This window comes from Lepisosteus platostomus, chromosome 16, assembly GCF_059453375.1.
Source record: "Lepisosteus platostomus isolate fLepPlt1 chromosome 16, fLepPlt1.hap1, whole genome shotgun sequence".
Taxonomy (NCBI): domain Eukaryota; kingdom Metazoa; phylum Chordata; class Actinopteri; order Semionotiformes; family Lepisosteidae; genus Lepisosteus; species Lepisosteus platostomus.
This window is the reverse complement of record NC_142626.1, coordinates 5,351,555-5,376,818: the sequence shown is the minus strand read 5'-3', so window position 1 is coordinate 5,376,818 and position 25,264 is coordinate 5,351,555. Positions and strand designations below refer to the sequence as shown.

At 40.1% G+C, this 25,264-nt stretch overlaps 1 protein-coding gene and 1 long non-coding RNA gene across 2 annotated transcripts in view; one reads left to right on the top strand and one right to left on the bottom strand.

Moving 5' to 3' along the window:
• The window catches only part of LOC148646745 (NACHT, LRR and PYD domains-containing protein 3-like), a 2,700,574-nt gene that overhangs the window by 1,783,231 nt on the left and 892,079 nt on the right, over positions 1–25,264 (top strand). The window lies entirely within an intron of this gene.
• Positions 302–1,021, bottom strand: LOC148646761 (uncharacterized). The gene is made up of 2 exons (XR_015927536.1): positions 939–1,021; positions 302–781 (listed from the first exon to the last, which is right to left on the bottom strand). It is a non-coding gene; the product is annotated as an uncharacterized LOC148646761 (long non-coding RNA).

The following is a 25,264-nucleotide window of genomic DNA, read 5'->3' as shown; positions in this document are numbered from 1 at the left end:
TTCAACAATAGCATCACTGTGTAGCAACATTCCCAATGCACCAATGAGACACTTGCATCGGGCGGCCAACGGCGTAACTACAGTATGCAGCGCTCGTTATTTTGACTCGCACTACATAATTCAAACAAAAATATACTGAAGGGAATGGTTTAAAAACACATATTTCAAACTCGCGTAAGACGTGAACCCAATGTACTGTATATTGTATTTTGTATGTATGTGTAACTTATTAATTTTCTTTTTTTCTTCTATCTTTTTTGTATCTCTGTTATTTCAAGCACACCACAAAAATGAGAAATAATATAATCACAGTTATTTTAATAGTATGACTGAATTAAATGATCTTTTGTAAAAGCAAAATAAACTTTTAAGTGCACCTGCAGTAGGTCCCAGCTGCAGCAGTACAGTCGCTGTGCAGTCCTGCTGAAGGAGGTTTTTGTATGACTGTGAAACACTGTGTGGACAGATCTTTACTGTTGATGTAGTGGTTACTCTGACAGTAATAATCTGCTGCATCTTCAGCTTGGACTCCTGTGATGGTCAGAGTGAAGTCAGTCCCAGATCCACTGCCACTGAAACGCTCTGGGATCCCAGTCTCACGGTTAGTTGCTGCATAGATCAGGAGTTTAGGGGCTTCTCCAGCTTTCTGTTGGTACCAGGCTAGGCGGTTATTACCATACACTGCAGGACTGGTCTTACAGTTCACAGTAACTGGAAATCTGTCCAGAGAGAACAGATTTCACTGCTGTAGTCTGAGTCACAGTAACCTGTCCACTGGATTCTGAAAACAAGAGAAAACAGTCATATACATTTTTTAAGCTATTTCACTTTGTGTCTGTAAATCTTGTTTATGTAACATGCTAAAAGATATTAACAACACGAAAAAAATAAAAAAAAGCTAGGACTAAGTCAGCACCTAGCCAAGTATTAAATTATACCCTGAGCAGAGATGAGGAGTGTGCAGATGAAGATGGTGATGAAAGTCATTGCTGCTGTGGGTTCTGTTGCCATGAAGGGCAGCTCTCAGTCATGAAGTGTTTAACTCACAGGGCTATAAACACTCCCAGAGCACTTAAGCATGTGCTGCCAATGCAAAGTGTCTCTTCTATGCAAATTGTCTTCCTGGGTTCAGCAGCACTTGTAGCCAGTCAGTGCTGGAAACACAGGCTTGGTGCTGTGTGTTGTGACAGGGCAAGACGAGCAGTTTGATTAAAGCTCAAAGTGCAAGTTGCCATTTTAAGACATCAGTTAACCTCTTCTATTATAGTCAAAAAAGGTATGAGCTCCTCAGAGATACAAGAAAGATTATAACCAAGGAGGCTAGTGGGCCCATCTTGCTTTCTTGGTTTCAATTAGCTAATTTGAAGGCTGTGGGTTGAAATCCCAGCTAGACCACTGTTGTTTTGCCCTTTTAGAATGCACTTCACCCAGATTACTGCAGAAAAATGCTTGGCTGAATCAATAGGCTGCCTTAATTGAGACTGCCGAGTTAATTGGTGATTATTGATGATTGATGATTGTGGCAGCTTGCTCCAAGCATCTACATCATATGATCATATACAAGCTCTTTCCACTTCTATTGCTTTCCCAAATTCAGCCTTTAACCAGGTGTTGATCTTGAAATAGGATATTTGATAAACATAGACCCTTTCAAGATGTTGAATTTTCAGTCAGTCTTGATTCCTCTTCTGTCTTCTGTTTTCACTGTGAATATGTGCAGTGCATTAAGCTTTATTAAACATGTTTGGCCACAATATTTCACCAGAAGCTACTTTACTGTCACACAAAGGAGAAGGAGATGGTGTCCTTAAAGAACAACAGGACAGGCTGGTGGAGAACCGTTGCGGAAAGATCTTATGAAAGCAAAACCTGCTTTGAGGCATTTTTGTTTTGTAAATGACTTTATGTAGATTGAATGTACATTCCTAAGTCAATACATTTTTCCATCTCCAGAAATCACAAACCATGAAAAACATCTGAGACTGAAACATCCCCTCTTTGCACCAGATTAGTTTCCTGCTTTTAATGATTTTTTCCATGATGTTCCACCTTGAAGCAGCTCCAGGAGAGCAACATTCTCCATGGCTGTCTTGACATTAAAAATAAAGTTTCAAGCAAGATATAATCGTATCATATCTAAAAAGAGACAAACTGTAGCTCCTCCAATCGCTATAACTGACTACGACAGCATTTGTGAAATACATTTTCTAGAAATAGCCTGTCTTTGGCTCCTCTCTATAATATTTGTAGATCTCCACAAACATATTTACAGTACTATAATGGAGGATCCTGTAAATGCTATGAAACAACCACTCAATAATATAGAAGAAATATAGAATAGAATAAAATATTATTCGCCAGCACAGTCACCAGAAGGACATGTGAAAACAAAACAGTTTTCTAATTTTTATAGAGAGGGTTTCCATATTTTCTGCTTAAATAAGGTTTGGATATTCACAACTTAACAGCAATGCCTAACAGCTTTCTAGATTTAGAGAGTTTCTCCCCAGTAAGGAATGTTCTGTGGGTACTCCTTCTCAAATGCAGTGAGTGAAACAGAGGTACTGGAGGCTGCCTTGAGGTCCTTGAGGAACCCCCTGTGTTTGCTGATTTCAGACCCAGACATGCTCTTAATCACAGGCTGATTGATTTATGTTTTCCATGTTGGGCATATTTGTAATTCAAAAAATATTTTGCTTTCTGTTCCAAAAAGGTCATTTATAATTACAGAGATTTGTAATAGGTTGCAGATCCGTATCTGTTTTAGAGTTTTGCTGTGGCACCTGAAATGAAGCCAATTGGACCTGCAGAAGGAAAATCCTCTTCTGGGCATGTTTCATACCTTGTCTGTCTTCAAAGTGGGCATGTTCAATAATGTCATTCCAATTGTGGGTGCTTTTCTAATAGTGTCCCTCCTTAAAATTAGCATGTCAGATATAGGGTCACTCCTGCTATAGGCATGTCTGATACCACATCACTCCCACCCTTCTGTTCATTTACAATTCACCATCAAGTAAGAGCTGTTTAATCAGAATCAACAGGAAATGTGAGAATGACTGTCAGCGAAACTCTGAACTCTGGAGAGGCTCTGCCTGGGCTTAGAGCACTATAGCCTGTAGAGATCGCTGTGCTTTGGAAAGAAGAGCCCAGAGGCCCTGCAGGCTTTTTGAAAGCTACATCTTTACTTGATGATCAGTGTCAGCAGATGCTTTGTCATTCACGAGCTGGGCCACGCTCATGGCAGACTTTCCGATCGATCAATCGATCTCGATCGATAAGTGGAGCAGGGCGGTGTGCTTCCCCGTGAAGCACACTCTCTGAAAGGCCACGAGCAGGTCCTGGAGATAATCCGTCAGCTGGAAGGGCATGAAGAGCGCAAAGACACCCAGGCTGGACTCATCCAGGCTCCACTTCTTCACCAGCCCACCTTCGTACAGAGCACGGACGCCCTTGCTGTGGATGGCAGCCAGGTCACTCAGGGCCAGCTCCTGGAAGGCCTCGTCGCTCCTCCCCAGGAAGAACAAGGACTTGTCTGACAAGGTGTGAGACGCCAGACCAGCCTGAACCTACTCTAGAGCGCTTCGCTCATGTAGTTAATAAAGATCGATGGGCGATCCGTGACAGAGTTGCCCCAGCGGATCCCTTCCTTCTCCCAGAATCGCTCCCTGATGACCAGGATGAGTTCAGTCCAGCTTTTGTAGTGGACGCTCCGCAGGGCCTCTCTCTTGTGCCGGGAGAGTGGGGGGTAAAATCTGATGTTTAGAGCTGCCTTGGCTGTGAAAGGGAACAGGAGGGAGTCTGCCGTCATTTTGACCGAGTTGTCCGTTTTGTGTCTGTACGCAACCTGGACGCCCCCTCTGGTCTGATTTATTTCCAAAACTTGAATTCAGAAGCACACAGCTGCTCGAAGGTCTTGACTCACAGCCTGAGGCAGCAGACCTGTGGAAACAGATCAGAAGGACAGATCATTTTTGTTATTTTTATGTTCTTTTTTATCACATTTCTCATTGTTTTAGGTAAGAGTCACACGTTCTTCTAGAAATTAAGAGCTGCAGAAATTCTCATTCAGACATTCTGTATCAGGGATCATACTGTATAGTTCACAAGGAATACCAACATCCAAGAATCAGGTGCTTTGCAGATGTTTGATCATGTAATTATTTTAGTTTTATCTGCTTGGTTAAGAGGTGATCGGACGAGGAGGCTCGACCTCCAAACAGAAGCAAGTGAACCCCAAAACCACCAGTGCAGAAAGAGACAGAAGGAATATTGAAATACTGACATAACATTAAAAGAGAAGGCGGACATTAAAAGCTGTGTGGCACTCTAAGACAAAGACTGACCATTTGCCTGTGTGTCACCTGAGCGACACTGTTCGTCCCAGAGAGCAACTGGGCCCATCAGTGTGTCCGGTCTCACTCTCTCTGTCAAGATACCTGTTACTAGCTGTGAACAAGCCTGTTACAGCCAGAACTGATCTGTAATCAGTAAGAAATGCAAGAAATGGTAAATATATTTGAGACATGTTAAAACAAAACAGTCAGATTACAGGTATAAATGAATAATACTTGGCTTTTTATGCATCTTATTTGAGTAACTTTTTATGTGAGTAAAAATACAGTTTGTAGGTATGATTTTTGAGTCGTGTCATTGCTGCCTGGCAGCACTGGAGCCCTGGATTAATTTTGGGGATGATATCTGTGTGGAGCTTGCATGTTCTCCCCAGGCCCACTTGGGTTTCCCACCAGGTGCTCTGGTCTCCTCCCACCATCCAAAGACATACTGGTAGAATATCTGGCTGCTGGGAATATTGACCCCAGTGTGAGAGTGTGTGTAATTGTGTCTGTCTGCCCTGCAATGGAATGGCTTTCATACAGAGTGTATCCTGCCTTGCACCCTTTGCAAGTAATGCATGTAATATAGAATCATATTGTATTCTGTATATATGTGTTTTTTTCTTCTTGTATTTGTCATTTTTTTTCTATCTCTGTTATTTCAAGCACACCACAAAAACGGTTTGGTTTGGCATGATGTTTATGTTGACATTCTGCCCCATTACTGGTTAAAGTGGTTAGGAAATGTATGGATGGACTTTTCTGTGCCAAATGGAATCATGCTTCTAATGAGCATTATGAATACCACAGATATGAGATGTGATCAGTATCTTGCTTTCCAGCCTCATAATCAATATGATTGAAATGAGAAATAATATAATTATATTTCTTTGAATATTGTGACTGTGTTAAATGATCTCTTACAGTAGTAAAATAAATTATCTCTCATAAAAGCAAAATAAACTTGTAAGTGCACCTGCAGTAGGTCCCAGCTGCAGCATTGCCGTCGCTGTGCAGTCCTGCTGAAGGAGGTTTTTGTATGGCTGTGTAACACTGTGTTAACACATAACCACTGTGGTAACTCTGACAGTAATAATCTGCTGAATCTTCAGCCTGGACTCCTGTGATGGTCAGAGTGAAATCAGTCCCAGATCTACTGCAACTGAAACGCTCTGGGATCCCAGTATACCGATTAGTTTTACACATTTTTTTTGTGTATCTGAACTTCCCAAAGATCTTATGATGGAAAGGCTATCTATTTTGTAGGACTTTGGAAAGACGTAATATTGTGGTTGGGAATCATCCAGGATGTTCCACTTGTTATTTAAGATGTAGACCAGAAGCTTGGGGACCACATCTCAGGTGGGTTTTAATAGAACATTAGGGATATGACTGCCAATTGTGTGGTGATTCATAGGACTATTAATATATGATGATTGGCAAGTGTTGTGGAGTGCTGTGTCTTTTTTCCTTTAGTTCCTTCTCTTTAGTGTTCTGTCTGTCCCTGTATTCCAGGTGTGGGCCAGACTGCACACATCCATTCTGACTGTATGGTAATTGATGAGCATCCAGGCATCTAGACACACTGTATGAATCTTCTACTATATGTGAAGAAGCTTCTGCTGTGCTTATTGCACGAATAGAGATAGCTTTTTAAATTATTTTCAATCAGAGCAATCCAATTATTAATTATGATATCATTGATGCATTTTCAATTTTTTTATCATACTATGTTAATCATCACATTCCATTGGAATATCCCTTGCTACCAAACTTTTATTAACTTTTTATTTCTGTATTTTGCTTGTGCAAAATGTTCTCCCCGTGTTCATATGGGTTTCCCACCAGGTGCTCTGGTCTCCTCTCACAGTCCAAATACAATGTTAGAATAACTGGCTGCTGGGAAAATTGACCCCAGTGTGAGTGTTTGTGTGTCTTTTTGTGTCTATCTGCCTAGCAACTGACTGGCTTCTCTTCCAGAGTGTATCCTGCCTTGCAACCTTTGCAAGTAATTCAAGTCATGTAGTTTTACAGAGGGTTCTCAATTTACGTGGAGGTTGCATTCGGGAAACCCACGTGTACTGTAAATTTCATGTATTCTTAAACACATTTTTCCTATTTAAAATATTGGTAATTTCTATAGTTGCATTCCACACGCGTAAGTTTGACTCTGCTTACACACTATAGATGTGAATGATGGGACGTGGCATTCGCTAAATACCTTCAATACATCAACTTGTACTATGTATAAAATAAAAACACATGTATAAAATAAAAATTCCCAATGCACCAATGAGACACTCGCATCGAGCGGCCAACGGCATAACTATGTGGTGCTCGTTATTTTGACTCGCACTACATAATTCAAACAAAAATATACTTAAGGGTATATGATTTTAAAAACGCATATTTCAATCTCCCGTAAGACTGTACCGTAAGACTTGGGCCCCTGTACTGGGTTCTGTGGTAAGAAAATGGACGGATGGACTTTTTGGTTGAATATGGTGGCATATGTGATTGGTATCTCCGTCCTGTCTCGCAGTCAGTATGATTGTAATGAGAAATAATATAATCACAGTTCTTTGAATACTGTGACTGTGTTAAATGATCTCTTACAGTAGTATAATAAACTTGTAAGTGCACCTGCAATAAGTTCCAGCTGCAGCAGTGCAGTTGCTGTGCAGTCCTGCTGAGGGAGGTTTTTGTATGGCTGTGTAACACTGTGTAAACACCCATTTACTGCTGAGGTAGTGAGCACTCTGACAGTAATAATCTGCTGCATCTTCAGCCTGGACTCCTGTGATGGTCAGAGTGAAGTCAGTCCCAGATCCACTGCCGCTGAAACGCTCTGGGATCCCAGTCTGACGAGTAGTTGCTCTATAGATCAGGAGTTTAGGAGCTTCTCCAGCTTTCTGTTGGTACCAGGCTAGGTAGTTGTTATTATACACTGCAGGACTGGTTTTACAGCTCACAGTGACTGTCTGTCCAGAGAGAACAGATTTCACTGCTGGAGTCTGAGTCACAGTAATCTGTCCACTGGATTCTGAAAACAATACAAAACAAAGTAATTTACATTTCTTTAAGCTATTTTACGCCTTTCTGTAAAGCTTATTTACATAATATCCTAACAGGTATACAGTATACTGCAGATATCAAAAAGTATATTTAAGTCAACACCTATCCAGTAATAATACATACTTTTTTAAATGTGTAACTAAATTTGCCTCAGAAAACACATCTGCTACTCTTCTGTTGAAGCTCTTTACATTTTAGATTAATTCTAAATGTATTTAGTTCTTTAAACTTTAACTTTTAACAGTTAATATTGTGAAATTAATGAAAACAAAATAAAAATAATAGAATTAGAGAAGTATTGGTTTTAATCCTCACCTTGAGCAAAAAGCCCCATTGTCCCCAGCAGTAGAATTAGGTGCATCATTGTCCTGTGTGTGTCAGTGACTCTGAAAGGGCTGAACAGTGACTGATCCACACTGTGAGTCTTAAAGTGTTTGGAGCAGTGAGGCGGCACAGGTATGCAAAGCTCCTTCCTGTATACAAATCCTGTCACAGACAGTTAGAAAAGGCCTGAGTTGGGAGATCAGGTGCAATCTGCAAGGGTTGGGTCTGTTATGTGTATTTAATAGTGTAACGCATACGGCCACCATTGATTGTGAGAGCCGGCTTACCAGAGCGGTGACGTCGCTGCCCTTCCCTGTAATAGCAGGATCACAGCCGCTGGGATGAGGGAAGATCTCTCTTTAGCTCAACAGGCTGGGTCCCTGTTGAGTGATGCCGGAGGCCTGTGTTCGAGTCCCTGATGGTGGGGGGCTGACCTGATGCGGCAGCAGTTGAGGGTGTCCATGTGAACCCCTTAGAGTTACAATAGGTAGTGCATGTACAACTAGATCAGTACTCTGACATTAGACCTCTACTACATTTAGACTCTGCATATACACCTCTTAAAAACAATAGTCCTTTCTTTAAACATTCAGAAAGCACTGATCCAACAGAGACTTGCCTTCCCCTGGAGGCCCTCTTTGCCAGCACTTGGGGTTCCCAGTCTTCCGCTGGCCTGCTACAAAACCTGCTATTCCTCTGTCTGATTATGTCTACTTTCCACACAGCTCCTCTCGCGCTGGTCTCCCCACCTTCTCTACAGACAGGTCCCAGTCTGCAGACTGCAGCCTTCACTCTCTTTCAGCTCAGTCAGCCCACACATCTCTCGCTCTCTGCTTCCTTCTCTCTGCCTCACCTCCATCTGATCTCTCTGATCTCCCAAAGATCCCTGTAGTCCTGCACTTGGGGCTCAACCTGTCATTTCACTGCAGGGCTTAATAGCAGCTGCAGCACAACATACATGGTGTACAATTTATTGATACAACACCAGAAATTGCATAATAAACTGTCTTAATAGAATATATTTGTGAAATGATCTGCTGTGATAGGAAAGATTGATCATTCACTCAGGGATTACCAAGATAAGGCTTAATAACATCAGAGTTAATAAATTTCACATATGTAAACTCAAATGATCTCATATCTCATAACATATATTGAATATACAGGCTGTTGTCAACCTTGTAGGTTATATCATTATCAAACAGTTAAATCACATTTATTCTCTCGTACAAGTAAATATTCTTTCACTATCATGAACTATCAAACGTGTGTCAATAACATTTTTAGCATACTTACATTTTTTTTGTGTATCTGAACTTCCCAAAGATCTTATGATGGGAAGGCTATCTATTTTGTAGGACTTTGGAAAGATGTAATACTGTGGTTGGGAATCTTCCAGGATTTTCCACTTGTTATTTAAGATGCAGAACAGAAGCTTGGGGACCACATTTCAGGTGGGTTTTAATTGGGGTTTAGGGATATGACTGCCAATTGTGTGGTGATTCATCACAGGACTATTACTATATGATGACTGGCAAGTGTTGTGGAGTGCTGTGTCTTTTTTCCTTTAGTTCCTTCTCTTTAGTGTTCTGTCTTTCTATTCCAGGTGTGGGCCAGACTGCACACATCCATTCTGACTGTGTGGTAATTGAAGAGCATCCAGGCATCTAGACACACTGTATGATTCTATATGTGAAGAGGCTTCTGCTGTGCTAATTGCACTAATAGAGATAGTTTTTAAAATGATTTTCAATCAGAGCAATCCAATTATTAATTATGATATCATTGATAAATTTTCAAAGTTTTTAATCATACTATGTTAATCATCACATTCAATTGGAATATCCCTTACTGCCAAACTTTTATTAACTTTTTATTTCTGTATTTTGCTTGTGCAAAATATTCTCCCCATGTTCATATGGGTTTCCCACCAGGTGCTCTGGTCTCCTCTCACAGTCCAAATACATTGTTATATTGAATAACTGGCTGCTGGGAAAATTGACCCCAGTATGAGTGTTTGTGTATCTTTTTGTGTCTATCTGCCTAGCAACCGACCGGCTTCTCTTCCAGAGTGTATCCTGCCTTGCACCCTTTGCAAGTAATGCAAGTCATATAGTTTTACAGAGGGTTCTCAATTTACGTGAAGATTGCGTTCTGGAAACCCCTGCGCATTGTACATTTAGCGTATTTTTAACAAATTTTTCCTATTTAAAATAATGGTAAATGCTATCGTTGGCCCCTGCACGCTCTGGTATGCAAAGCACTTTCTTCTCCTGTGTATAAATCCTGTTTCAGACCAATCAATGTGATCTGAGCTGTGAGCAGAGGTAGGACTTGAAAATAGATGGATAGTTTTCCTCTGTTTTGCATCATTCATTAATCACAGGGTTTTGAAAGACGAGAGAGAGGGGCTTTCTGTCTGATCCCTGACTGAATTTAAAAGAGACATTGAGCAACATGAGACCCCAGTAGGTGATAGCCAAGGAGAAATCACAACGTCTCACTCTGTATAACATCTCCCTCTGCTATAGATTGTGGGGAGAGCATTATCATTACAACCCTGCTCTCCTCACAATCTCAACCCAGGAGGAGGAATTTCTTGCCTCCAGGGGACAGCAGCTCCCTGTAGAAGAGAGCAGGGACTTGTAGCCTCCAGTTGACAACAGAAGGAGCTACACTGAGGGGCTGTTCTTTCCACTTGCTGGTGGGTAGAGTTCACACTTTCACACATCGGTCTGATGAAGTGTTGTTGTTACAGTATATACAGGGAATTCAAGGTGGAGGTTGGTGTTGGGATTTGAAGAGCTTCCAGAGGAAAGATTTGCAATTTAATTATTCTTACTTCTCAGGTTTTTAATGTTCTTATGCCATATGCTCCACATCATTTAGGTTGAGAACTTTCACAAGTAGATATTTTTATAGCCATTCCTCCACCTTGTGGGGTTAACTACCATCTCCCTGCAGTGTTGAAGGAGCTCTCTGCTCTTCACTGTGATAATGCCATCTGCAGCTGAGTGTTTCCTGTGTGTTGCCTCCTTTTTATACCCCAGGGAAACAGTAAACTATTGGAGGCCTCTATATATTTCTATATATATTTCTGTATGTGCTCATTGTGATTCCAGAACGTTGTTGTAGATTTAATTTTGATGGATTTTATTTGAAAAAGGAATATTGTTAATCCAGTTTTATTAGAGGTCTTCCCCATAGCCATAAGACTCACACCCCCTGAACTCACAATACTGCCACTGCTGGGCTTTTGCACACTGCAGCTGTCTGAATGCTACAGAACATCGCAGTTGTTACCCTACCCAATCATGTATTAATCAAAAACATGACTTTTCTGTTCACTGCTATTAGTATTTTAGTCTTGCATTTTTTAAATTGTAAGTATGAATAGTAAATAGTAATAGCATACAATATCTTAACTATAGATTGCAGTCTCATGTTTTTCTTCCTATTTCATGTGGGATATGAATAAAGCTGGAACCACTGGATCTCATTATTGAGCTCCACACTACTATGGAAATGTCATTCATGAAATTCACTGTGTTTGTGTGCAACTGAGCTCCTCCTCAGGCTGTGTCCTATGTCTTTGTCTTCACCCTCAGCACCTGCAGGAGGTCCCAGCTGCAGCAGTACAGTCACTGTGCAGTCCTGCTGAAGGAGGTTTTTGTATGGCTGTGTAACACTGTGTGAACACACCACCACTGTGAGCACTCTGACAGTAATAATCTCCTGCATCTTCAGCCTCGATTCTGGTGATGGTCAGAGTGAAGTCAGTCCCAGATCCACTGCCACTGAAACGACTTGGGGTCCCAGGGTTTAGTTTATTTACAAGATAAATCAGAAGTCTAGGAGCTCCATCAGATTTCTGATGGTACCAGGCCATGCGTTCACCTGCTGAGTCACTGTAAACTGCAGGACTGGTCTTACAGCTCACAGTGACTGTCTGTCCTGGGAGAACTGATCTCACTGATGGAGTTTGAGTCACAGTAACCTGTCCACTGTAAGAAATAAGACAGAATAAGAAGTGTATGGAAGTGTAAAATTGTATCTTTTAACTAGAATATTTTTCATATATTGTATGTAGTACAATATTTGTTTACATAAATCCTCCACAAATGTATCTTTCTACAGTACATTATTCTTACCTTGAATACAAAGAAGGAAAGCAAAGATGAAGATGGAGATGAAAGTCATTGCTGCTGTGGGTTCTGTTGCCATGAAGGCCGGCTCTCAGTCATGAAGTGTTAAACTCATAGGGCTATAAACACTCCCAGAGCACTGAAGCATGTGCTGCCAATGCAAAGCGTCTTTCTATGCAAATCTTATCATTTGAATCGTGGGCATTTATAGAAAAAAGATGCCTTTGAATAGAGTAAGATAGAGTGAGTACTCTAACAAAGTGTCTCTTCTACGCAAATTGTTTATATTTGAATCAGGGACAAATAAAGAAAATATTTTGTCTTTGAATGGAGTAAGATTAGCATTAAAATTTCCATGAACAAAAATTTTTATCCTGACAGGATTTATATAGAGAACATGATAAGCTAAAATCAGCTGAGGAGGTGAATATGAACATTATGAGAATTTATCATTTTATTGCAATACATCAGAATCCTATTCCTATTAATAATCAGTATGATGTCATTGTCTGTTAAATTGCAATTGAAAGGGCAGTAAGAATAAATAAATACAAGACACCTTAAAGCAACTGTCACTGTCGGCCACATCTGAGAGGGAAAGTCAATTCTAGTGTTGATTCTACTGGAGAGGAGGAGATATGACAACCAGACACCTGCAGTAAGATCGCCGAACAGAGCTGTCTGTTGAGGCAGCAGATGCTTCTCACTGTAAGGTGCTCAGACACTGGTGGCTGAAGTTACTTTTACATTTCTGCCAGGTTGCTTGTGAGACAAATTTATGCCATGATCACTGCCTGTGTGTAATCAAAATCAATGAGTTTGACTTTCTTATAAATAAGTCTTTCTCTTTAATGGATATATAATGTTATGTTATTAATTCATCATTATGTACTGGAATGTGCATCATTTCACCCAGACCCCTAGATAAGACCCCTCTTCCAAATTGAGCAGTAGGAGAAGCAGGAAAATGATTAGAAATGGCATTACAAAGCTATTCTGTGTCTGAGACAATATTCTAGTCTCTACAGATACAGTAACTAACTTGTATGCTAATTAATAATGAATTGAAAATGAATGGAAAATTCACTCTTTGTTGGCACAATGACTTGAAGCACAAATCCAGAGCCACACTGAAAAGGTCTGACAGGTACAGACGGAAAGTCCTTGAGTGTTCCAGTCCCTGTCAAGGCTCAGACTTGAATCCCATAGAAAAGTGATGGAGAGGCTTGACAGCTGAAGTTCATAATCAATCTCCAACAAACAAAGTGAGGACTGAAGCAGTTTTACCAGGAGGAATGCACACAATTACACCATCCTGCTGTTCACATCTGAGGGAGATGTACTGTATCCAGGAATTTGACACAAACTTTATAGCACTAGTAGCTTTACAGTAATTGCCAGCAGTTACAGAAATTACTGTGAAATTTGCTTCCAACAACTACTTACTTAGGGGACTGAATATTGATGCTTCGGTAAAGTATGTACAGTATGTATCTTCAAAGTAAGTATCTTCATTAAAGGTTTTGCGAACATTCAACCACCTACACACATAACACTGTTCCTCTAAAATGAAAATAAAAATAACTTGAAATCACTTGAAAACAAGCATTACACACATAACATTCAACAAAAGCTGATATGATTGATGGAAGGTGTAGTGATATTTCTAGTTAATACTATTCATTCTAATGTGAAAGTAAGAAAATTGAGGTGTATAGTACAGTATATATGGAAAACAGTCCATTCTAATCCAGTCTAGTTATTTTCAGATGTTACAAAGTAATCATTTATTTCAGGCTTTAGCAACTGGAAATAACTTAATAACAAGACCAAGCTACATTCACCAGACTGAAAACTCACAAAAAGGTTTTATGATTCCATGTTAGATTTGTGCTGTAAATTTGCAGTGATGGACTATATACTGTATTAAACACTGAATTGTCTGTACTTGTATTGTTGGTTCATATTCTATTGACATATCGTATCTAAACAAAGGCCTTCTGAATGTGTGAAACCGGCTGATTTACAGAAAGACCTCATATCTTAAACATTAAGATATTAGAAACATATGCCAAGATGTCAGATAAAACAGAGTAAAGTTGTTTTGTATCTGAGAATAGTAACTGCAGATACTGTAGGACTGGAGGATTTCCTATCAACAGACTGCTGTGATTCACTGTGTGTGGAGTGTAGGCTCAGGGTGATCTGAGATATTACAGAGGGTCACTGTGGGCACAGACAGCAGAAACAGTGAGAGACTGCATGAGACTTTAATAACCTAATTGTACTCTTCCAGATTCATGAACAGATTTATGTTTGTCAAAAACAATATTGGACAGAGAGTGTTGGGGCTTTCTTTCTGTTACAGAGCATATAAACAATTAGTTTCAGATTATCAGAATTGAACTGAGCGTATGATAAAATATATTGCATATATTATATTTATTCTGCAAAGGCAGATGTTCATACAGTATTATACTTAAAAAGGAAAATTGTGTATCTTATACACTAGGTTTAAGTTATTAAAATATTTTCATTCGAGACATTTTAGGAATCCTTCTTCAGGTGCTTAGAAAGACATGAAACCACTAACACAGAGGAGATAAGTACCAACGATGAGGGAACTGTATTGACAAGGGTGAGAACTGCAGGCTGTTCTGTTGGCTTTATCAATGTGTGATTGTACAGTGCAGATAGCAGTGTTCTGTCTCCCTCTTGTGGCCACAGTTGAGAAATACAGACTTCATTTAATGTGGCTCTATTTGACCATAAACACACAAGAATGAGAACCACCAAGAGATTCAGTGTCTTCAGGCTCCTGCTTCGTCTGATTTGATCTGTTAGAATGACAGTGTCCTGTGCACAGTCAGTCCAACACGTTCATAATAAAGTAATTCTACTGCCTGAACAGCAGCTTTTTCTTTCTCTTCTTAGTGATGGAAGTTACCACTGGTTTTATTGGAATGATGATAAACATTTAATACTGTTGAAAATATTAAAGATCTATAATTCTATTTGATATCAAGAATGTATAAAAATTAGATCTACATAGCTGTTAAGTGTTCAAATAATTCTTTATTTTTCATCTTTGGTTTCATTTAAAAACATACTGTAGATACGTTTAGAAGTGATTTGGGTAAAAATACTGAATATAACATTAAGATAAAAGTTTAATACATTATGTTCAAACTTATTTGTGCTCAGTCCACTGTAGCAACTCTGCAGGGCTGAGGGAGGTTTTTGTACAGATGTGTATCACTGTGTGAGAGGGTAGCTCTGATATTGCTGACAGTAATAATCTCCTGCATCTTCAGCCTGGACTCTACTGATTGTCAGTGTAAAGGCTGTTCCAGACCCACTGCCAGTGAATCGATCAGGAACCCCAGTATAACGGTTTGTTGCAAGATAAACCAGGAGCTGTGGAGCCTGACCAGGTTTCTGCAGGTACCAGCTGAGATAGCTGCTAATAGACTGACTGGCTGTACAGCTGATAGAGACAGAGCTTCCTGGGAGAACAGACTGAGCTGGAGACTGAGTCAGAACAATCTGCCCACTGGACTCTGGAGGTGAAATGGAAACAAAGAATGAATATCAATACTTGCTTGTCATAAACATTTGCTTATAAATTTGCCTTTGAAGCACTTTTACATTGAACTTCTTAAAATTTCACTTTAATGTTTCCACACAATAATGAAAGTTAAGACTGCTTTATTAAACACATTATGTGAGAAGCGTTTTCTTTAATCCTCACCTTGAGCAAAGAGCCCCAGAGTCCCCAGCAGTAGAATCAGTGGCATGATTGTCCTGTGTGTGTCAGTGACTCTGAAAGGCCTAAACAGTGACTGATCCACACTGTGAGTCTTAAAGTGTTTATAGCACTGAGGCGGTACAGGTATGCAAAGTTCCTTCCTGTATACAAATCCTGTCACAGACAGTTAGATGAGATCTGAGCTGTGAAAACAGATGGAGCCTGTTAGGGTTTTGTGTCTGTTAATGTTTTGCTCTGTTCTATCCCTGTCAAAAATGTGTAACTAATGTCTAAGATGTTAAAAATCACAACTATCTAATGACAGCTTGATCCTTATATTGTATATTTAATAATAAAAATACATTGTCACAAATGTATACTTTAAGTTTAATTTCACATTTTATAACAAATTCTAGTATTTTAAAGATGTTTCAGTGGAGAACCAGTTGAGTAACAGTGAAAAGGCTGAATTCTTGTCAATGGCACCTCAGTGTGATGGAGACCTTGGAATATTGTCCACCTGGATCACAGGGAGAAAATTCAAACTCCACCACAGGTAGCACCCCAGTTCTGGTGTTGAACCCAGTGCCCCAACACTGTTATGCAGCAATGTTAACCACTGCACTACTGTGCAGTCCACTCTGAACATTTTCCTGCACATGGAAGGGACTGCACTGGCATCAAAGTGTTCTGATGTTAATCAAATTAAATTTACTTACTGAAATTATTGTGTGTAAAATAGAGATAGTAACATGCATCACTCTTACAATGACTCTTACTGAACATGGCTTTATGTATTTTTTATTTCCTGCTCTGTCTAAGTCCCATTCCATCTCATTTGTGACACTAAACTTTGTTCTTCACAGCGTAACCTGATGTCAGACTGCAGCCTTCAGGAAAGACAATGGAATGTTTAGCACTTGTTTAGTGCACCTGATTCGAATTGTCTTCTGTAATGGAAAGTTACTGAAAAAAAGTGTTTTATCCTAAAAATGTCATTTACAGGCAGAGCTGTGTTGTAAAAGCAGCTGTATTCTGTGAACAATGTGTGATTGTACCCAGCAAGTCAAGGGCACGGAATGTTCTAAGAATATGTTAATCTCTGCCCCAGCAAAAAAGGCAGATACAAAACTGCACGTAGTTATCTTCTCTGTTCTTCAAGGCTAAGACCTATAAGGACTGGAAAATTATTGTCTTGCCTGTCTTTGTATTACTAACCAACCATAATGAAGTAAACAAGATGAAGTGTTGCATCAGCTAAGTGTATAAAATAAGGGACCTTTTCCTATTTTACTTTGAAAATCAGCTCGCATTTGCTGCACAGACTAGTGGTTGCTGTTTTTCCCTATTGCGCAATATGAATAAATGCCTTACAGAGTGAATGAGAACACCTTTCCTGACTCTTTGATACTTCTTAACTGATAACCGAAGGTTGCACTTACTTTTCACACAAGGCTACTGAATGTTGGCTGATTTTTTTTTTGTTTAATAAATAATGACAGAGTAAAATGTGTGTGTATTATCTGTCTCATGAGGTTAGAAACGTAGTCCGAAGGCAAAACGATGAGGTCAGAAAATCCGGTAAGGCAAAGTGAAAGAAACGCCAGGTAGAGCCACAGGTAGGGAACTCAATACCGAGCAGTGATATGCGAGTAAGAGCGGCTTAAATAATGCAGCCTGCCGCACGGTAAGACGTCTGAAGAGAATTAACACGTGCGGCAGCGTTTGTAATTATCACCCAGCTGCTGGGACTGATTAGACCTCTTCGGAGCTGGTCTGGGCCGGTTAGTGGTCGTTACAAATATAGTATATAAAACCCAGACTGCTAACCCTGTAAACAGAAACACTATATGACACCCTTACGGGCCAACAAAAGAGATATGCAACATCCTAAATAAAAACTTACATTTCAGCAGTAAATCTCCCTTCCTATAACCTGGGTAACTGAAATGGAATGGAAATCTGCCTCCCTGTTCTCAAAATACATGAGCAAACTGGGAGAGAACATCTTTAGCCTGAGGATTCCACAAGAAAGTAAATCATAATTCCCTCAAATAAAAAGGGAAAAGTGATGGTATTTCTTCTCTGAGTCTTCCTTCCATTCCTTTCTTGTCTCCTTTTCCTCCCACTTTCTTTTTATCTTGTGTTTCTGCTAAATGTGTATTCTTTATTGTGATAAACCAGAGTAATTAACCAGAAAGTTTCCTTTGATCCTCTGTCTTTACAGGCCTGTAAGCTCAGCTGTAGCAAACAGCTCAGTTTCTATCCATAGTTTCAGACTCTGAAAATTGCAAACGTTTTTCTGAGATGTAAACTTTCAAAAAGGTGAATGGAAATGCCCCTCCTCCTTAGCTATTACAGTGTATACATCCCAAATCAACAACAGCAACACATTCATAGCCAGTATTTCTGTGCTCAGGATGATAATTGTTGAGAATTGTCAAGGGTTTACACTAGAAACACTCACACTGCTCTCTGAGCTTACATTAAAAATGCTCAAATTTAAATTCAAAGAACATTACTTGAATGACTAACAAATTATACTGTTGTGAAACAATAACAATTAACCTGACACCTGAAGAAGGCTCCACGGCCGAAACATTGTGTTTTCTTTCTTCTTTTTTTTAGCATGGAATAAACCTATTACTTGTTCCAATAACAATTAACGATACATTTACAGTAATAATAATAATTATAATTATATTATGATAATTAATAATTGTTATTATAATTATTATTTCAGATACCTGCTATCTTCCTCAGTCTGTGACAGGAGGGTGCATACTGGCCTGCCAAATTTGTTGACTTCCCTCCTGACATGATTTTGAGAGCTAATATTAATGTGGAAAATCCCTGCATATTTCTTTCAAAGAAGCACTCCGTGTTCTTACTGTCTCCTTTCTGCTTAAAGTAGACTGACCTCTCTGGGTAGCCAAGTCCGTCTTTTTTGCCCAGTGTCTATGTCCAGGCTGTGGTCAGTTAGTCTGTACCTTGTCAGTTTCTGAAGTCTCCTTGCTGTTTCAATCTGTTCACTGCATTTACTTTAGAAATTATTTAATCATCAATACATTTTTGTAAAGTATATATTGATACAGAAACATTTAAGTTTTGTTTGAATTTCCTTTGTTTTATCCTTTTTCCATCTTGCAGTATAATGGCTTCATCCACATATTATCAATTTAGTTTTCAAATATATTGATCATAACAGCCCTGATTAATAACCCTTTATACTGTGAAATCTAAAGAAAGTCATGGTTGATTAATATTTTTAAGCTTGTAATAGAAGCCTGGTGCTTTGTCTTTCTCTTCACCCTCAGCACCTGCAAGAGGTCCCAGCTTGCAGCAGTGCAGTCACTGTGCAGTGCTGCTGAGGGAGGTTTTTGTATGGCTGTGTAACACTGTGTGAACAGAGATCTATTGTTAAGCCAGTGGTAACTCTGACAGTAATAGTCTGCTGCATCTTCAGCCTGGACTCCTGTGATGGTCAGAGTGAAGTCAGTCCCAGATCCACTGCCACTGAAACGCTCTGGGATTCCATTATCATGGTTAGTCGCAAAATAGATCAGGCGTTTAGGAGCTTCTCCAGCTTTATGTTGGTACCAGGCTAGCTGATGGTTATTAAATGCTGCGGGACTGGTCTTACATGTGATTGTAACTATGTCTCCTGTCTCAGCTGATATCACTTCTGGAATCTGAGTCACTGTAGCCTGTCCAGTGGACTCTGAAAATGACAAACAACACACAAGGGGGATAAAATTATAATTATAATTTAATTATATAATTTATTATTATAATGGTTTACACCATTATAGTATTTTTGGTCTATATTTAGTAATGAGATAAGTATAATATTTCAATCCCATTCCTACCCCGAGCCCAGATGACTGTCCAGATGAAGATGGTGATGAAGGTCATTGTGGCTTTGGGTTCTGTTGCAATGAAGGGCAGCTCTCAGTCATGAAGTGTTAAACTCACAGGACTATAAACACTCCCAGAACACTGAAGCATGTTCTGCCAGTGCAAATTGTCTCTTCTATGCAATTTGTCTTCCTGGGTTCAGCAGTAATTGTAGCCAGTCAGTGCTGGAAACACAGGCTGGTGCTGTGTGTTGTGACAGAGCAAGATGAGCAGTTTAGCATGAACACTCCTAGGACAGCAGGACTAGACAGAGAGCAGCTTTAAAAGGATCAAAGGATGAGACACAATCGCTGAGCCCTTATTGTACTCAACACAGGTGGACTGGAGTGTAGAGTGTCTAGTTAAAACAGTACTTGGCTCTGTGGATTCTGACGTAGCAGGATTATTGATGGCACTGACTTAGTACTTTGGGGCTGTAGCAGCGAGGCTTAATAATAAGGCAGAATTAAGTGTTTCTGAGCTTCCCAAATGAGGCCCCATTTCTCTGTTCATCTCTGTGGTGCAGCCACAGAGAAACTATTCATGCAAGATGTTTTCTTTTGATAAGGACAGCTCCCACAGGAGGATGCACTTAGCTAAGCCTGGCTATCATGATCAATGGTCATCCATTGGCGCCTATCTGTTTAGGGAGTGCCAGTTGGACATCTGGACTGCATTACTAAGTGTCAGGAGTAAGTGACTCATATCTCACCTTGATCAACCAATCAGGGACCGGTAGGGCCGAGTAACCCACGTGGGACTCTGATGCCCATGGAACTTTCAGCCAATCAATGAGCTGAAGTTCCTCCAGGTAAAAACAGGCAACACAGAGAGCCTGGGAGATTCAGATTGAGATTCAGATTCAGATTCAACAAGATTCAGTAAGATTCTAAAGGGAATTCAAAGGAGAATTCCAGGGCAGGACGGCCCAGGAGCAGAAGGCTCCCAAGGGCAGGACATTCTCGCAGCGCGCCTCCTGACCATCCTGAGACTCAGCCTGGACAACCACGGAACGGCCAGTGTGTCCGAGTGCCAGAACTTTCCTTTGTCCTAAGAGTCTAGAGTGGAGGTTGCCAGAGAGTAACCACCAGCAGGCCTCGTGAACAGGTCGGAACTGTGGACAGCTGAATTACTATTCAGAACTAGCTCTTCATCAGGAACGAACCGGTCCTCTTCCTGACTTGCTGGGACCCACAGTCATCTTTTCTCCTGTGCACAAACTTTGCTAGTTAATGCCAACAATGAGCATCAGCAGCGCACCGTCGCAAGCCGCACAGCACAGCCTGGCACGTAGCCAGAGAGCGCGGATTGGACAGCAACAGCCTGCAACTGTTTCTTTGTGCCCGCAGGAGATCTGAATCCCCAGAGATTGGATGAGTATTCAACTTCAATGCATTACAGCTCGAGAATTCAATTGTTATCCCAACCAGTTGATATCAATTTAATTCCTAAGAGTTATGTACTTGTTTGAGTATCTAATGTAGAAGTTGTAACCAAGTTCACTTAATGAATGATATACTGAACGTATGTCCTCTTGATATGTGTAACTCTTTGTAACTGATTGAATATATATCTTTTGTATTCTGATAATCCTCTCGATAAGATCTGTTAGGTTTAAGGCATATTCTATGTATTAATAAATGTATCCTCGTGTATTAGTACCTGTGTGTGCGCGTTGTTTGAGTTATGTCGCATGGTTGGATTCTAAAGCCATCAAAAGAATCAACTTTGTGATTTACTGCTACAATTAATAATTGTCTCAGTAAATGCCCAAACCCTACAGAACTGGTGCCTTCAGAGAGCCACTATGATTACATATTTGGCGTCCCTGAACCGTTTTCCCTACAGGGCTATAAAATACAGGAAAGGTCTTAAGCCAATTTAAATTTTCCACAGGCAGATTTGACAAAATATGCTGTTATATGTTTGTGTTCCAAAGAGACATACCTCAAAGTATTCAAGGAAAGGCTTAGGTTTTATTTTTGTGGCTGGAGAGAGAGACACTGAACACCTAATTTAATGTGTATGGGGAGTGTGCTCTCCAGTGGAACGACAGTCTTCTGTTCTTCTTGATAACTGCCAGTTGAAGGTTCAGGGGGAGATGCATGGCTCTGTCCTCTTCCTCAGTTATTCAGTTATCTCTCTATTTAAACCTCACTCAAATGCTCAGGGTGGTGAGTGGGGGGTGATTAAAGCTCACATCTCCGACCTCAGGTTTCAGCGCCACCTTGACCCCTTCTGGGGAGGATCATACAAGGAGAGTCAGAGGAGAACCCCATACACACTAGCTCAGAAGCTCCCCTGCTTTCCCACTGGTCTATCTTATCACTAATCCTCCTCCTCTCTCAGTCCCCTGAGGAATCAGCTCCCAGTTGTGAGGCTGTGACTCTTAGAGCAACTTTCTCCCACACAGAGGACGCTTCCTGTCCTGCTTCAGCTCTGTGCAGCACTCTGATCACCCAATTTAGCTAGGAGTTGAAATGAGCATTAATTCATTGGTTTGGGCCGGGGGGGGAGGGGTACATGTTGAATCAGTAGCAGATCTGGTCTCATAAACTTTGGGGATTAACATGACCTATTGACCTCTTCAACTTGAGCAGTAAGAGGAAAACTATCCTGGGTAAGGTTGACACGCATACACACATGATGTCCTTCAGCATGGTGAACAGCAAATATCTGGGCCTGTACTGTTGGGATTTATCATTCTAAGGTAATAGAATTCAATTCAGAATTTCATTTTCTGATCTTCATTTAGAATAACACTACAGATGAATGTGTCTGTCTACTGATTTTTATTCTGAGATGTTAGTGACTTAATTGAGCTACAGTATCTCCACCTCTTTAAGAGCCTATATCAATGGAAAAGGTTTTCTTCAATTAAGGGTGTGTAAGTGAGCAATATATTCACACAAGATGGAGGCTGTTGTCCAAACTACATTCCCCAGAAGGCTGTGGGGAATGATCTGCCATCCTCAGTCACCTGAATGGTTGGTGCAAGACAACTGGACAATTTAGAAACCTGGATGTGAAGGCTTCCAGTAATGGTCATTATATGCAGTCTGGGGATAAAGATCAGATCCATTGTTTTTCAGGTTGCTTAAAAATGTAAGCTCCCTCTTTCTCTTTCTTTCTCTAACCTTGGTCCAATAAAATCAATGGTACCATAGGTCACCTGTACACTGGGAACACCTGTATGCGTTTAATGAATCTCACAAGTGAAAGAACTTCTGTCCTTGTGAAGTGAAACTATTGTTTCCAAAGTAATCTATAACTTAGAGTAACAACTACTAATCACAAATGAATGAGTCAAAGAAATTGATGCATATGTTTACAAAGAAAGTGGAATATGGTAATATTAAAAGTTATATAAATATATTCTATTATTGATATGATAGATATATTCTATCCTTAAATTAATATCATTATTAATTTCCTTAGTTACGCAATTCCATATTATATTTCCTATTAAGTGGATTCTAAAAAGTAAGATTCTAAAAATTGCAGTTTTTTACTGCAATAACAACAGCAAGTACTCACAGAAAATGTTAAAACATTATAGCTTTTTATAAAATATATCAATTCAATATAGTCAGAACGAGCACTTTAAAACTTTTCCAAAATAACCACAATAAATTAAAGAATATGATGCATAAAATGTTTATGAAGAAAGTGGAATACTGTTGTGTATTTTTTTTAATTTTAGCTACCATTACCAGCCATATGCAGTATGTACAGTATAATATATTTATATCCCTAAAATTAATAAAGCACGGTGAGGAATGGAAGGGATGGAGAACAGGGGGCAGTGCCGACAGTGAATCTAGGTGCTAGGGGGGAACGCTAGCAAACAAGTCGAGAAAACAGTCCGATGTAGAATATCTGGGGCGCAGTCCAAAATCCCCAAACCAGGGAATCCATCCAAGACAGAACTATTGAAAACAGGAACATGGAACAAGGAGATTAAAATGATGAGGCCATGCGCTCTGAGCCCCGGACGCTGTTAAGAAGCCTATGCCTTCAAGCCGCGGACGTAGGGCAACTTGATGCTAGGCGGGCCTCCTAGCATCGGTCTTCCTGCGCTGACTTCACAACCCTCTGCAGTACTTTGTGATGCCGGGCGGAGCAGCTCCCTAGCAGGCAGTGATGCAACCAGTCAGGATGCTCTCAATAGTGCACCTGTAGAAGTTGGCTGTTTTGACCACGGTGTTGGTGTGGTGGGTCCAGGTTAAGTCCTCTGAGATGTTAACTCCAAGGAACTTAAAACAGCTGACCCTCTCCACTGCAGTCCCATTGATATAGATAGGTGTGTGATCTCCTTCCTGGTGTTTCCTATAATCCACAATCATCTCCTTAGTCTTACTGATGTTCAGAAAGAGGTTGTTCTCCTGGCACCATGCTACCAGGGTTTCAGCCTCCTGTGATAAACTGAAACAGGACAGGTGAGCAGGGTTTGAACAGAGGCATAGGAACAGGATGCAAGGAGCGTGAAGGTGTTTTCATCTTAGAAATAATGGCCAACAGTGCAACAGAAGAGACCCTGCAGCTTGAAAAAGGAATGGTATCTGAAGCAGGAGCTTCAGTGCTGTTGATGAAGCATCATTATGATGGACAATCATTAGTTGATGTATGTTTTTGTCTGATAATGGAAATGTTATCCTTAAAAAGTCAAGAAACTGTTGCACCTGTAATGTCCAGTGATTCTGTCAGTATCAATGTGTTTAGTCCTTTTCCTGTGTGATGGTTTCCTCCCCTGAATCAAAAGTCATCATACACAGACAGTGAGGCAGGAAACAATTAACAAGAACTGAAGAACACACTGGTTGTCCAGATATAATGTAATTATCACACATTTAGGATGGGCATGTGGAGGAGTGAGGGGCTACTGGGTGAGTTTGGATCAGACCTTGGGCAGAGTGGGGCAGGAAAAGAAACAGTGAAATGCATACTGACAGTTCTCAAATGACACTAGCTTCCTCCTGATAACCAACTGGAACAACAGCTCCTGACAGAGACAGGGACAAACCCCCTTCATGGAGAACTGACCAACCAAACGGGGTGAAAAGACCTGAACCTGAACAGATGAGGTGCTCTCTCTTCCTCTCACAAGCCCCTCGACACGAGATGGACAAAGGAAAACAGTGGTTATAGAATGCTGGTGAAATTTGGCAGGTGATTCTTAATATTAATGAGCTCCAAAGAAATGTGGACTGCTGAGAAATCCAGAACCTCCAGTGGTCACATGGTGGTGCTCATCTCAACATTGCACTTCTTAACTGTTGGAAATTTGGGAAAAAATGTTTTTAAATATTAAGGATTTAAGATGTGACTTATTAGTATCATTTATATTAAAAAAAACCCTTTTCACATATTTATTTATTAAAATAATGTACATTCAATGTTGGAAAAGGGTTGTGAAATTTTTCTTAAATCTTTCAAATGACACCCTTTAAAGACCATTCTATGTTGTTCAAATTTTTTTGTGTAGTCTGGTGAATTTGGTGAATTCTGCTTCACAATAACAGGAAGGATCAAAAGATCAAAATACATCCATACCCATACAGTAAATACTTGAACTGTAAATACTGAAAACATAGTAACAGTGTAAAGAATAAAGAGGTTTTTAAATGATTTAGTGTCAAACTATAAATAGTACGGCTTTTTTTTTTTAACAGTGGAATTTTGAATGCAGCACAAATTAAGAAAAGAGACCCAACCCTGACAGAGTGCACCTGTTTTCCCAA